At 46.3% G+C, this 13,793-nt stretch overlaps 1 protein-coding gene across 1 annotated transcript in view; it reads right to left on the reverse strand.

The window, feature by feature from the left end:
• The window catches only part of Slc35f3 (solute carrier family 35 member F3), a 239,442-nt gene that overhangs the window by 132,411 nt on the left and 93,238 nt on the right, over positions 1 to 13,793 (reverse strand). The window lies entirely within an intron of this gene.

Genomic DNA, 13,793 nt, shown 5'->3' on the forward strand with positions numbered 1-13,793 from the left:
GAACCATGGCAGAAATTGCTTGTACAGATTTATGCGTGGGCAGGGGTAGACAGATTTGGAGAAATCAAACAAGGCCATTACAAGAACATTCATGAAGGAACTTCAATAGGGGAAAAAAAAAATCAATGAGGGGCTGGTGAGATGGCTCAATGGGTAAAAATGTCTGCTGCCAAGATTGACAACTTGAGTTCAATTCCTGGCCAAAGGTCCACATCAAATATCTTTCTTAATAGCCCTCTGCCTCATTTTTCAGACAGGGTCTCTCTTACTGATTGGATAGGCTGGCTGGCTAGTGAGCTCTGGGGTCCTTTTGTTCTTGGCTCCTTAATGCTGGCCTTACAGAGCAAGCTGCAGCATCTAGCTTTTGTGTGGGTGCTGGAGAGCCAAACTCAGGTCCTCAAGTTTGCACTTCACAGGCTGAGCCATCTCCCCAGCCCTGGCACCTCTGTTTTAATTAAGGATTAGGAATAGCAGACTTTCTGTAAACACGTAAACACCTGCACTTAAATACCTTTGTTCTTGGACAGTTTATGGTTTTGCTACAGTCATTCAGGCCCAGAAGGAATGACAGCAAATGGCCTTGCCTGGCAAGTACTCAAAAGTGCAAGTCAGATTTTCCAAAAACAATCACCAAGATGAAGTCAATGGAGGAAGAAGTCACACCCCTCTCCAAAGCAGACAATGGCTACCAGGGAAGGGCACTGCTGTGAGGTCTATCTGGGAAGGATGGTCTAGCTTAGAGGTCTGGGCTTCATACCACACCTTGGACCACACCTTGGATTTGAGTTGTTGTGAGCCTATTTTGAAATCCCCAAATGTGATGTTTGCTACTGCAATGCTGAATATCTTCTTGGCTCTCTCATACCCTTCCATGCTTGCATCCAAACCGATGGTGTCTGTGCTTCATTTTGTAGATTCCCCACTTTCCAGGAGGGTCTGTGTGTGTGCATGCATACATGTTCGAGCCGTGTAGGCCAGAGGACATCCCGAGTATCATTCCTCAGGAGCCATCTACTTTTTTTTTTTTTTTTTTTGGAAGGTCTCTCATTGGCCTGGACCTTGTCACATGACCAGCCTGCCTGGCTAGCAAGCACCAGGTTTATAATTGTAAACATGTAATGGTTACTATTGATTATCAGATTGACAGAACCTCAGATCATCTAGCTGATGATCCTCTGAGCATGCCTGAGGGGGGAGTCATCTGATTATAGCAATTGAGGTGGGGAAACCTGCCCACTGAGGGTGGTGCCATTCCCTGGCTTAGATCCTGGAGAAAGGGAGTTGGGTATCAGCATGAATCACTGGCCTCTGCTTCCCAACTGCAGATACAATAAAACCACCTGCCTCATGATCCTGCCACCAGAATTTCCTCACCATGATGGACAGTACCCTTGAACTATGAGCCAAAATAAACCCTACCATCCTTGAGTTGCTTTGATCAGATATTCTGTTCTGGTACTGTGTAAGATAATACATGTGGTCCTGGGAATCAAACTAGAGTCCTCATGCTTGTGTGACAAGCACATTACTAACTGAGCCACCTTCCCAGCTAAGAAGAAGGTCTTTGAGGACTCTTACTCTTGTATAAATCTGTAGATCAGGGCACTTCACCCTTACTCATCCAATCTGGGGCCCTGAGCCTCAGAGGGGCAGCCTTGGAACAAACTGTAGCTAGAATTGGAGGCAGATGCTCAGCTTTTTCTGATGAATACTAATGGCAAGACATCACCAGGGAGGCATCAGAGGAGTCTTGGGTGGGGCTCAGCAAGCACAGAAGCCCATCTCTTTGTTGGTCACCTTTCCAGGCACAGGGTCTGACCCTTATTCACAGCTCTCCCCCTCACATGATAACTGAAAGGCCGGCATCCACATTTTTACAGTTCTTTATCCAAAAATTTACCATCTCCACCAAATTCCACCTTTGTATAGTGATTTGAGCCTTTTATGTGTATTTTGTTTTTTCCCCTAATGCACTTGACCAACACTGAACTTTGCATAATGCTGTTGCAATGGGCAGATAACAGTGACACCAGAGAACTTTTCCACATTCTCCCTGTCCACTTTTACTCTGCCTTGCTTGGCTTCTATTTCAGTTACAAGTAGAGAAATGAGCTTGTTTGGCCATCTGTGTGGGTTTGGGGCCAAATGAATTTTCAGAGGTCCCAACTTCAGCTGCGGTGGTCTGGCATCTTCCTGCTGAGTGGCTACAGCTGTTTGACAGGTGGCTGGTGCTGGGTCAGGGTCTGTTACTGCAGGACCAGGAGGGCGTAATGACGTGGTGATACTGCAGGCAGCAGGAACAGCTCGGGTGACACTTGGGGATACTGAGGCTCTTCACAGCAACTAGATTCTCTCCTCAGGACTACACACTCAGCCCTGACTCAGGGAGGAAACAATGTCCACACTTCCTAGACCAAACCGCACAGATGCTGCTGGCTTGCCACTTGCACAAGGCTGGGCTTCTGTGGAAAGTTCTCCCCATCTCCTTCCTTATCCACTGAATGTTCCCTAGTCTTTCATCTGTCATTTTCAAACCAAAGGTTCATAGACCATGTACACATGCACGCACACATGCACGCATGCACGCACGTGCGCGCGCACACACACACACACCAGACTTCTTTTCAACAAAACCTGACTGGGATCAGAGCAATGGCAACAACAAAGGTGTTACCTCCATCACAGCAGAACATCTATTTCCTGGAGAGCTCCCAAGATTCGGAATAGAAGGTTCTGCTTTCCCTCCCACACAAACAGGTGGAGAATAAATTTGTCCCTATGTGACCACTGACAATGCCACTTCCTGCCTCCAGGAACTCCCAGTGTCATCAGGGGTGTAGCAGCTGCCTGCTCCCACTAAGTGTCCATATCATGTGTGAATGGGTCAGTGCCTTTCACAGGTCCCTTCCCATCAGCTGCAGGCTATTTGAATCTGAGGGGAAAAAAAGTTTATCTGGCTATTACTACAGCAAGAACCAAAGGCCTTGCCCATGGCTAGTGGATTCTTAGAGATGAAGACTCTATTTTGGTTTCTCTCCTAGCTCCTTCTTGACTATGAGCATCCCAGCAGCCTATGTCCTGATGATGTGGGTGGAGTATATGCTAAGACTCGGTCTGCTAAGGTTTTAAACTGTGCTTCCCACCCCAGCTTTGATGTGTAAGAATCCTTGAGTATAGAAAGATCCAAGAGGGCAAATGCCTTCCTGGGTTCAGGAAATGCTCAACGCCAGAAGGAATGCTTACCCTGTACCAACAGCCAGTCTAAGTACACACTTATCCAGTCAGAGCAAAGTTGTTTAAACTCAAGGCAATTATTTTTTTAAAGCATGTTTCTTTAAAAAAGATTTATTTATTTTTATTTTTTGTATATAAGTGTTTTGCCTGCTTGCATGTAGGTGTGCTATGTGCATGACTGGTGTCCAAAGAGTCCTGAAGAAGAAATCTTATCTCCCTGAACTGGAATTAAGGATGGCTGGAAGCTACTGTGTGGGCTCTGGGCACTGGACACTGAATCTGGTTCTTTGTAAGAACAGCAAGTGCTCTTAACGGCTGAGCCATCTTGTAAGGGCCTCCAGCCCACCCCTTCTAAATTTTTATTTTTGTTTTGAGACTTAAATTGTCCCAGGCTGCCCTTAAACTCACAATCTTCCCCGGGCAGCTTTCTAGGAGGTGGAGATGACAAGCCTGTACACCACCAGGCTTGGATTCATGAGTCACTGATACGTACTTATTAAGGACTCCCTGAAAAAGAGGATGCACACACATCATCAGGACAGGGAATGCTGGGAGGCTGTGGTCAAGCAGGAGCCAGGAGAAAAACTGAAATAGAGTCTTCATCTTTAAGAATCCATCAGCCATGGGCATGGGCAAGGCCTTTGGTTCTTGTTGTAGTAATGTCCAGATAAACTTGAAATGAGCCGTCAGTTTTCTGCCCCAGACTCATACAGCCTGCAGCTGTGATGTTAAAGGTTTTTTATTTTTTATGCTTTGTGGGGGGCCCACCACCCAGCTCCCAAATAAATCACACATGGCAGTTTATTCTTACTTATGAATGCTTAGCCTTAACTTGGCTTGTTTCTAGCAAGCTTTTCTTTTTAAATTACAAAGTATGTTTTATTTTTTATGTTTTTTAAAATTTAAATTAGAAACAATTTTGTTTTACATGTCGATCAGTTCCCTCTCCCTCCCCTCCTTCCCTGTCCCCCACCAACCAACCCCCCATCCCATTTCCTTTCTGCTCCCCAGGGAGGGTGAGGCCTTCCATGGGGGATCTTCAAAGTCTGTCACATCATGCAGAGCAGGGCCTAGGCCCTCCCCCATGTGTCTAGGCTGAGAGAGTATCCCTCTATGTGGAATGGGCTCCCAAAGTCCATTTGTACACTAGGGATAAATACTGATCCACTACCAGAGGCTCCATAGACTGTCCAGGCCTCCTAACTAACACCTACGTTCAGGGGGTCTGGGTCAGTCCTATGCTGGTTTCTGAGTTGTCAGTCTGGGGTCCATGAGTTCCCACTTGTTCAGGTCAGCTGTTTCTGTGGGTTCCAGGAGTTCGGCTCAGTGCTTGTTGTGGGTGTCTGCTTCTGCTTCTGTTTCCATCAGCTACTGAATGAGGGCTCTAGGATCTAGCTGGCTTTTCTCATCTTAAATTATCCCACCCATCTTTTGCCTTTGGGCTTCTCCTGTTCTCTTCTGTAAATCTTAATTCTTATTCCATGGACTGCTGTGTAGCTGGGTGAACCCTGTGTAGCTGTGAACCCTGGCATCCTCTCCTTCTTCATTTGCTCCTCCCCCTCATTTCTTCTTTATTTATACTGTGCCTGCCAACCCCACCTATCCTTGCTCCTGCCTCGCTATTGGCTGTTCAGCTCTTTATGAGACCATCAGGTGTTTTAGACAGGCAAAGAATCACAGCTTCACAGAATTAAACAAATTCAGCATAAATAAAAGTCGCACACCTTAAAATAATCTTCCCCAACATGTAGCTGATGGGAGAGGACCTGTGAAAGACATTGACCCACTCACACATGGTGTTGACACTCACTGGCAGCTGCTACCCACCTCACTCCTACCCTCCCACCCTGCTCTCTAGAAGCTGGAGAGGGAAGGGGAAGGGAAGTTCATTATCCACACTGCATCCATGGAATGTAAGGGAGGAAAAGCCTACCTGCCTAGTGGTGATCATCACAGTGAGTGCTGAGCCCCCCCCCCCCAATTGGCCTGCTTTAAACGGTGAGGATGAGGGACATGGTAGCCTGTGTCCCAGTGACTGGGAGACCCAGTGGTTGAACTGAGGAGCCAGATGAAGCATGATGAGCAAGTGGACTGACAAGATGGCCACCTGACCGCAGCTGCACAAAACACCAAGCGTGTGTATCAGGGAGCGAGCACAGGCTACAGAGTGACTTTGCTGGACTGCTGGCCCCTTCAGCCATGGCCACATCTGGAAGAAGTCTTATGTTCTGTGGGAAGGCAGATATACTCCAAACCCTGCCTAAGTGTGCCTAAGTGACTGGTGTTTGGCTCCCTGGAGAGGCCAAGTGTGAACTTGCTGGCTTACATATGGATACAAGGGCATCCTCCCTCTTCCTCTCTGCCCCCTCTCCCAGAGAAGCCATGGTGTCTGTGTCCATTCTTTTAATCTATTTATTCCAAACTTGCATAACATTCTAGGATTGTTTAGAGCCATTATAGCAACAAACAGTTTCTTCACCTCTTTAAATGATATGAAATGGTCATGCCCACCATTCCTGTGAGGGAGGAGAGTTATTAAACACCCCGCTATGTCTCAGTCCCATGGACAGGCTCTATTGGTTCTGTCTCTTCCTCCTCTCAAGTCCTACAATGGTGGCTTCAGTGTGAATTCCATAGCTTTTCTCCCAGATCAAGGAGGCTCACTGTAGTCAGTAGCACTTTGTGAGGGGACAAAGGTATGTGTAAGCTTTGGGACTTCAACAGATGGGAAAAAGTGGTACCCAGGGTTCTATGTTGTTAAGATTCACTGAGATAAGTGCTTGGTGCAAAAGAGATGCTCAATAAACAGAATACTCCTTGCCTCTCACAGAAATATTCAGTGATGATTACTACTGCTTCATGGTTGATCTGCCTGCTGCTATTCTGACTTGAGTGTGGTGATATATTGTTTATGATCTAATGAAGGTTGCCTGAAGATCATAATGTAAAGCTAGTCACAGTCATAGAGGCCAGGCAGTGGTGGCACACAGCTTTAATCCAAGGACTCAGGAGACATAGGCAGATGGATCTCTGTGAGTTCAAGACCACCCTGGGCTACACAAAAGTGAATAAACCTCAAAGAGAAACAGAGCTCACACCTTTGATCTCAGCACTTGGGATCATACACCTTTAATCCTAGCACTAGAGAGGTAGAGACAGGAAAGATGTGGCTGGGCAGAGAGAAAGGAATGTAAGGCTAGAGGAGACAGGAGCTCAGAGTATTGAGTCTGAGGATTCGTGTAGACAGGATCACCATTTTGGTCTGAGATAGAGGTTAGAGTTAGTATAGTGGCTGGCCACTTTGCTTTTCTGATCTTCAGCTTGAACCCCAATATCTGTCTCTGGGTTTTTATAATTCATGCTACACTTGAGCCTTCACCATCAACTACACCACGATGAGAAAACATCTTTCTGATGCCTGTGTTTTCAGAGCATAGACTCAGCTCTCACCAACCTCTGAACTCTTTTTCCTGTCCATTGACTCCAGGCCTCTTTGTTCTAGCTAGACAGAGCATGCTTGCTCTATTTGAGAACATCAACCTGGTTACAGTAGATCTATAGCTACATACATACAACAAGGTATGACTAGATGAAGACGGACAATGACACAGAGTAAGTGTTGAGGTGTCATCAATGAGGCTGCCAGAATGACAAACTGCAGCTTTCTAGCCTCATCCTTCCCAGAATACAGCTTTCACAACTGGCCCTTCCTCTGCAGGCTGCTTTTTAGGGAAAACAGGGTGGGTTGGCAGGGTGAATTGTAGGACAAGGGAAGCAGAGATCTTGCCAGAATCATCTGACTAGGACTGTGGAAGAATGCTGAAGTGAGAGGAAGGTAGTTACACATCATGCTAGGACTGGGAAAAGATGCTGAGGGTGAAGGAAGGTGGTCATGGACCACACTAGGGTCTGTGGAAGATGCTGAGGGGGTGGTAACAGAGGCAAAATAAGCTAAGCAGCAGCAACCTCTCTCTGCTTTTGGATTGTGTGTGAACATGACAGGTTCTGCTTCCAGTTCCTGTCACTAAGTCTTTCCAGTTTTAATAGACTGGAGCCCTTGAAACTCAGCCAGAATAAGCCTTTCCTCTCTTAAGTTGCCTCTTGGAAGATATCTGGCCGTCTCTCCTAGCTATACTCTATGGGGCTGCTCACTGTTCTACGGAAGTACAGGGGTTCAGAAAGCAAGGCCTTCAGACCTGGGCCTCAGGGTCAGCTCATTTTTCCACTAACAGATAAGCCTCCAACCAGGAAATGAAGCATCAATCACACACAGTTTCCATGGAAACCACTAACTTTAAGGTTTATAGAAACAAGTGGGAATTGCCTAGAGCCCTCAAGATGGCCTCTCTGATAGTGCTCGGCCCCACTAGCACAGATCTGCCTGAAACACTGCCACCACCACAGAGTCAGCTCCAGGACTGAGCCCACCTCACACAGTCTCTCGCCAGAGCAGAAAGCTGGAGGGTTTGAAAAGCAAGCATGTTCCTTCCAGTTGTAACTGGGCCGGGAAGTTGACTGTCATTTGCTGGTCTCCATCCAGTCCTGGGGCAGAGAAGAGACACACAAACAGCTCCCCAGGACAACAAGCTCCCAAGTGTCTTTCCAAATTGAAGCTGTGGTAGAAATAGGCAGAGTAGAAGTCTGGGCAATAGCCCACTGCCCTGGAATGAAGATGAACTCTCTTCCATGAGCTGGATTCCCAGGGACAATGGTTTGTATTGGGGCGTCAGGATGTTGATCTTGACACCTGTGAGCACAGTGACTGTACACAGTAGTTTCCAGAAGTCTTGCTAGCCAGCTGGCCTCCTGGGTGGTCTGTCCTTGGCTAGCATGTCTATATCTGGCAAAAACATCACACAGCTGCAGATGCCCCCTTAGCCACAATTACAGTTTCTCTTGCATGTCCCAGGCCATTTGGATCAATCTGTCACCATGTGCACAGGGACATAGCATGATGTAGCATGATGGATCTTTGCTTCTGTCCATACTGGGGAAGAAGACAGTGCTTCCTGTTAGCTTTAGCTGGATTGCTTCTTGCTTTGTGTATGTGTCCGAATGTGTGCACATGTATGCATGTGTTCTTATATATGTGTATGTATGTGTGTGAGCACAAAGTAACTTTCTACTTCCTCCTCTGTTTTGATGACAACCCTGCTGAGGAACAGACAATAAGGCAAGGTAAGAAGGGCCCAGGGGAGGGAGTTCTGTGCTCCAAGAGACTATTCCAGAAAGTAAGTCTCCAGGAATGTCCCACTGGGTGATCTCTTTGGTACTGAGAGAGGTGTTAAGCTTTGCAGCATCCTGAATTAATTACCTCCATGCTCCTGGAGGAGGGATGTAAACTCAGTGACTGTTAGTATGCAAAGACACTCCCACAGTGCTTACGTAATTAAGACACAGGAACATTGGTGACAGGAGATCATAATTCTCCACAGCTGGACTTCATCACATCTCTACCAGAACAAAGATCAGAGAGCACCAGGTTTTGTCTGAGCGGATTCTGAGCTGAGCTGTGTTGAGACAACTTTCCTGAGCATGACAGTGACGGTACTGGGAACAGAAGTGAGAGTTGTGCATATCATTCCTGGGGCAGAAGTCTCATTTCTTTCTATCAGAAATCAAAAGGCGCTCTGCCCTGGGGCAAACTCAGTGCAGATCTTCTGCTAGTGTAGATCAAGACAGAGGTTACTGCCGTCTGGAGAGTGCTGTTAGCCAATAGTCAGAGAGGCAACCTTGAGGACACAGGACCTGTCGGCCCTTGGTATGTTGACACCAGCTTCAGATAGATGGAGGAACCTCAGACAGGGTGAAATAAATAATTCAGAACCTCACTGAAATGGAAATATCAAAGAGTCACATAGTCTTAGATAAACTAGAGGGAAGTAACTGGGTTGAGAACTAGTTTGAGAAATCATGAGCCCAGGCATTAACAGCATGGTTTTGTTCACTTTGCTTTGTCATTGTGTAGCATGAGGGAATGAGCCTAGAGCGTCAAGCTCACTAAGCAAGTGCTCACCCACCTAGCTGTATCTTGAGCTCTTATTTCCTTTTTAGTCTGAGACAAGGCCTTGTGAAGTCATCCAGGCTAATCTTGAACTTGCTTTGTGCCTCAGGAAGCTCTTGAAGGTTTGATCCTTGGCTTAGCTAGGGTTACCATTTCTGTGATGAAATACCATTACCAAAAGCAAGTTAGTGAGGAAAGGGTTTATTTGGCTTACACTTCTATGTGATAGTCAATTACTAAAGAAAGACAAGACAAGAACTCAAGCAGGGCTGGAACCTGGAGGCAATAACTGATGCAGGTGCCTTGGAGGGGTGCTGCCTCCTGGCTTACTCATTATGGCTTGCTCAGCTTGCTTTCTCATAGAACAGAGGACCACTAGCCTAGGGAAGGCACCACCCACAGTGGGCTTGGCCCCTCCCCACTAATCACTAATTAAAAACACGCCCTAAAGACAAATCTTATGGGGGGTTTTCCTCAAGTGAAGTTCCCGCTTTTTAGATAAGTCTAAGTTGTGTCAAGTTGGCATAAAACTAGCCAGTATAGTCCTCCTGCCTTTGCCTCTTGAGTAGCTGAGACTAGCTAGCTCCATCGCCTGAGTAGGTGCGCACTGCTAAGACTAGCTAAAAGGAACAATTTCTGAGAAAGATTAGTGATTTGGGCAGTAGATAAAAATGAAGAGGCCATTGCATATATGCATACAGCATGTATTTGCATTTGGTATACTTCTTATGTCAACACATCTGTATAATACTCATGTAACTATAAAACAAGATGAAACAGGAGTGCAGTGTAGCTCAGCAGTAGTGTACTTGTTTAGCTCTTGAGTGGTGCCCTTGGTACTGCAAAAAAAAAAAAAAAAAAAAAAAAAAAAAAAAAGAAATAGATAAAGCTAAGGTGAGGATGTCATTACACCTGGCCTTTGGACTCAGTGTTGTCAGGAACATTTGTAGCCAAGTCTCCTATGGGTGTTGTGACAGAACCATGTGTTCATCCATCTCAACAGCACCAGTAACGCAGGTATTTCTTTCAGACTGTCTGCATACACTATACAGGCCTCTGTTGAGCCATGACTGCATAGTGGGCATGCACTGTTGTGGAGTGATATTTTTGTACAATATAAAGATGTGTCACTCTGATTGGCTTGATAAAAAGCTGAATAGCCAATTGGTAGGCAGGGTTTCCAGGCAAAGAGGATGCTGGGAAGGAGAAGGTGGAGATTAGATGCTGATGTAGTATCAGCAGGATGGACACTATGGAGATGAGTTAATAGAGCCACAAGGTAGAAAGTAAATGAATATAAATGGGTTAATTTAAATTATAAAAGCTAGTTAAAAAACAAGCCTAAGCTATACTTTGGCCAAGCTTTCATATTAATAATAAGTCTCCATGTCATTACTGGTGAGCTGAGGGTCCCAACAAGAAAGTCTGACTACGCACCGACTTGCCTTGGTGCTTCCAGCATTGGACAGGGGGCTTGGGAGTGATGATGACATTGTGTGGATGTCTGACCTGAAGGAATGCTGACATGCACTAGTCACACAGGGACCTGGGTGTTCAGAGGCCACAACCTCAGCTGGCCTTCTGTGACTGCCACTCTGGCAGCCTGAGTCTTCTCTATAATATATCAGCAGCTTGTGCACAGGTTCTTCAAACCAAACTTCATAGCACTCTGCCTTTCCATATACTTAAAAATGCATATGCTCTTCAAAGGAAGGCTGCCTTTAGAAGGAGTTGTCCCTGGTTTGGGGGAATCTGAGCATCAAGGTCTGAATGTCTTCGGCACACTTCCAGATCATTTCTCGTGAAACAGCACATCCCCTCTCCTTCCGACTATGATACAGAGAAACCTACTCCGTGTTACCACTTCCTGTCTACTGGCTGCTATGTGGGCACACATATACTGATTAATGGGGGCTCAGAGCCTCAGACCACCTTGTCCAAAGAAAAAATGGCCTCTTTGGCTCCCTGGTGTGCTTCCCAGCCACCCTTGCTCCTTCCTATTTCATCACAGCAAGATTGGACTACCCCACAGCATACCTGACTTCCCTCCCTGCTCCCTTTCTGCCCATGCCAGAGACACATTGACATGCCACATTGGCCACTGCCTCCCCAAACCATGCAGTGGCTGAACAGCCAACATAGGCCTCTCTTTGTTCCCTTTACCATCAGCATTTAGTGTCCACCATGCAGATGCTGGCTGTCAGCATGATAGCACCTAGGTGTGGTGTATGCTGCTGGTCTCTAGCAGGAGCTCCTTTTTCTCGTTTTCAGGGAAGTTCCCCCTAGTTATCCCCTGCCACAGAGACTCAGTCTTCTCACGTTCCCTACTGGCTTCCAGAGGAGGCAAATCCACACGCCTGTCATGTCCAGGCAGAAAGACACAAGTGTGAAGGTCCAGAGCCAGGAATGACTCTATGTGCTCCATCACCAAGGGAGTCCTGAGCTGTGATGGAGGGTATGAGAGAACAGAAGGAAGGGAGCAGACATGAGGCACCGCACAGGCACAGACAAGTAGATGGCTTTGCTTCTCAGTGAACTTAGAGATCACTAAAGTTTTCAAAAAGAAAAGTGATACGGTTTCTTTGGTACTTTGAAAGGTTGTGGAATCGAGTGAATGAAAGGGTGGTATAATGGATGGCCCGTGGCCTAAGGTCAGAATATCTCTACAAACTTAAGAGGCATGGGTTGGGAGCACTTGATGCCAGGGAGACTTATGCTGCTCTATAAGCAAGAAGGGTCCCCGAATCACTGCCCACCCTGCAGAGCCCTCTCCAGAATATAGAACCAGGGCATGGGACAGTAATTTACAACTCATAGGCACACTACCAGTTCAAGAAGCTTCTCATATTTATCAGATGGCTTGGGTAGGGGCACAGCAGGATTGCCTCCTGGAAGCTTTGAAGAAAGCTGAGAAATTCCTGTTTTATATGACCGACTGTTGGGAGATTCCCCCTCACACACATCTCAGATGAGCATGACACATTCAAGGCTGGGAAGCAGTACTGGGGAGGGTGATGGGACAGAGCTGGTGACCAGAAAGGCACATAGAAAAGGAGAGAATGTTCTTTTGTTTATGTTGACTACCTGCTGGAAGTTCAAATGTGAATGTCAGGATCACTAGCCAGGCTCTGAGAGCTTGATGGACTCTGCCCAAGGCAAGAAATGAGCAGAGTGGCAAGCAAGTAATTATACCTGTGGAGATATGATTGACAGTACCATCCAGGAGTCTGTCTCCTGTTCTGACAATGCAGTGACAATATATCAGAACTTTTCACTGCTGCTGAGCTGGCAGTACCTGTCTTTGGCATAGCCCCTACCTGCCCTCCACACAGCCTTTTATTCTCTGCTGAGTCTGAGTGGACCCTCCCTAACTGCCATCACCTATTCTGGATGTCATGGCACGTATGAGGGTTTTGCAGTAGTGACAGCAGCCAACCATGATTTATCTGGGACAGGCATTGGAAGCCAAATGAATCTCTGATTATCTGTAAATGCATCCCAGCCAAGATATACCAGCAATCGGGAAATCTGTAATTAGTAATCACTAGCAATCAAGCTTCCACTGTGGTACCTGGATGCTTTTGTGGGACTGAATGCATGTCATTACCATTTTCCTTTTGATAAACACGCTTCTCTTCAATATTAGCATTCTGTTATTTGAGGGAAAAACAACTGCAGTTTTTTTTCTTTCTAGAATACAAACATGTTGAACTAATCCAAGTGCAGTTGTGTGTCTGCTTTGGAACCTACCACTTCCCCACAGCTGGCTGTGGACCAAGACCCAACTCCCAGGGACAGCACTCAAACCTGCGATGCTCTAACTCCCTCGTTCAGCATTTTGTTTGTTCACAGTGGTCCAGTGGTCATGAAACCCACATGCTCTAATGAAAAGGAACACTTGCCGTTTTCAGGACACAGCACATGTGTGTTTGTTTGTTTGTTTGTTTTGCCATTGTGATGGAATGTCTGAGGAAATCTCTTAAAAGCAGGAAAGTCTATGTCAGCCCTTAGTTTTAGAGGATCTAGGATGTGGTCACTTGGTTCCACAGCTTTTAGGCTATGGTGAGGTGAGGAGCCTTTGATGGATAGCAACTGACCTCATGGTGCCTAGGAAGGGGGCGGGAGGAAAAAAGAAAGGAAAAGAGGAATGGAAGGAGGGAGGAATAAGAAAAAGAGAGATGGGGAGAAAGGGGGAAGGAAAAGAAAGAGAAAGGGAGAGATAGATGATAGGTAGGTAGATAGATGATAGACAGACAGGTAGATAAGAGGAGATAAGAGAAAGGAAGGGTTTGAGGATAAGTATATACCCCCTTGGAGTTCCATCCCCAGGGACTTACTGCTTCCCACTAGTTCCCATCCCTTTTGGCTCATTCATCTTAGCACCAGACTAATCTATTGAAGATACAGCCCTGATGATGCACTCATCCCTTAATGGCATCATCATTTGAAGACAAAGTCTTCAGCATATGGTTCTCTTTCAAGGGGTACTTCACATCTAAACTATAGCAGCCATGATAGGTCAGCCCCTGGCATTAAGGAGAAAGGGAAAGCAGGG

Source organism: Phodopus roborovskii, unplaced genomic scaffold (assembly GCF_943737965.1).
Source record: "Phodopus roborovskii unplaced genomic scaffold, PHOROB, whole genome shotgun sequence".
Taxonomy (NCBI): domain Eukaryota; kingdom Metazoa; phylum Chordata; class Mammalia; order Rodentia; family Cricetidae; genus Phodopus; species Phodopus roborovskii.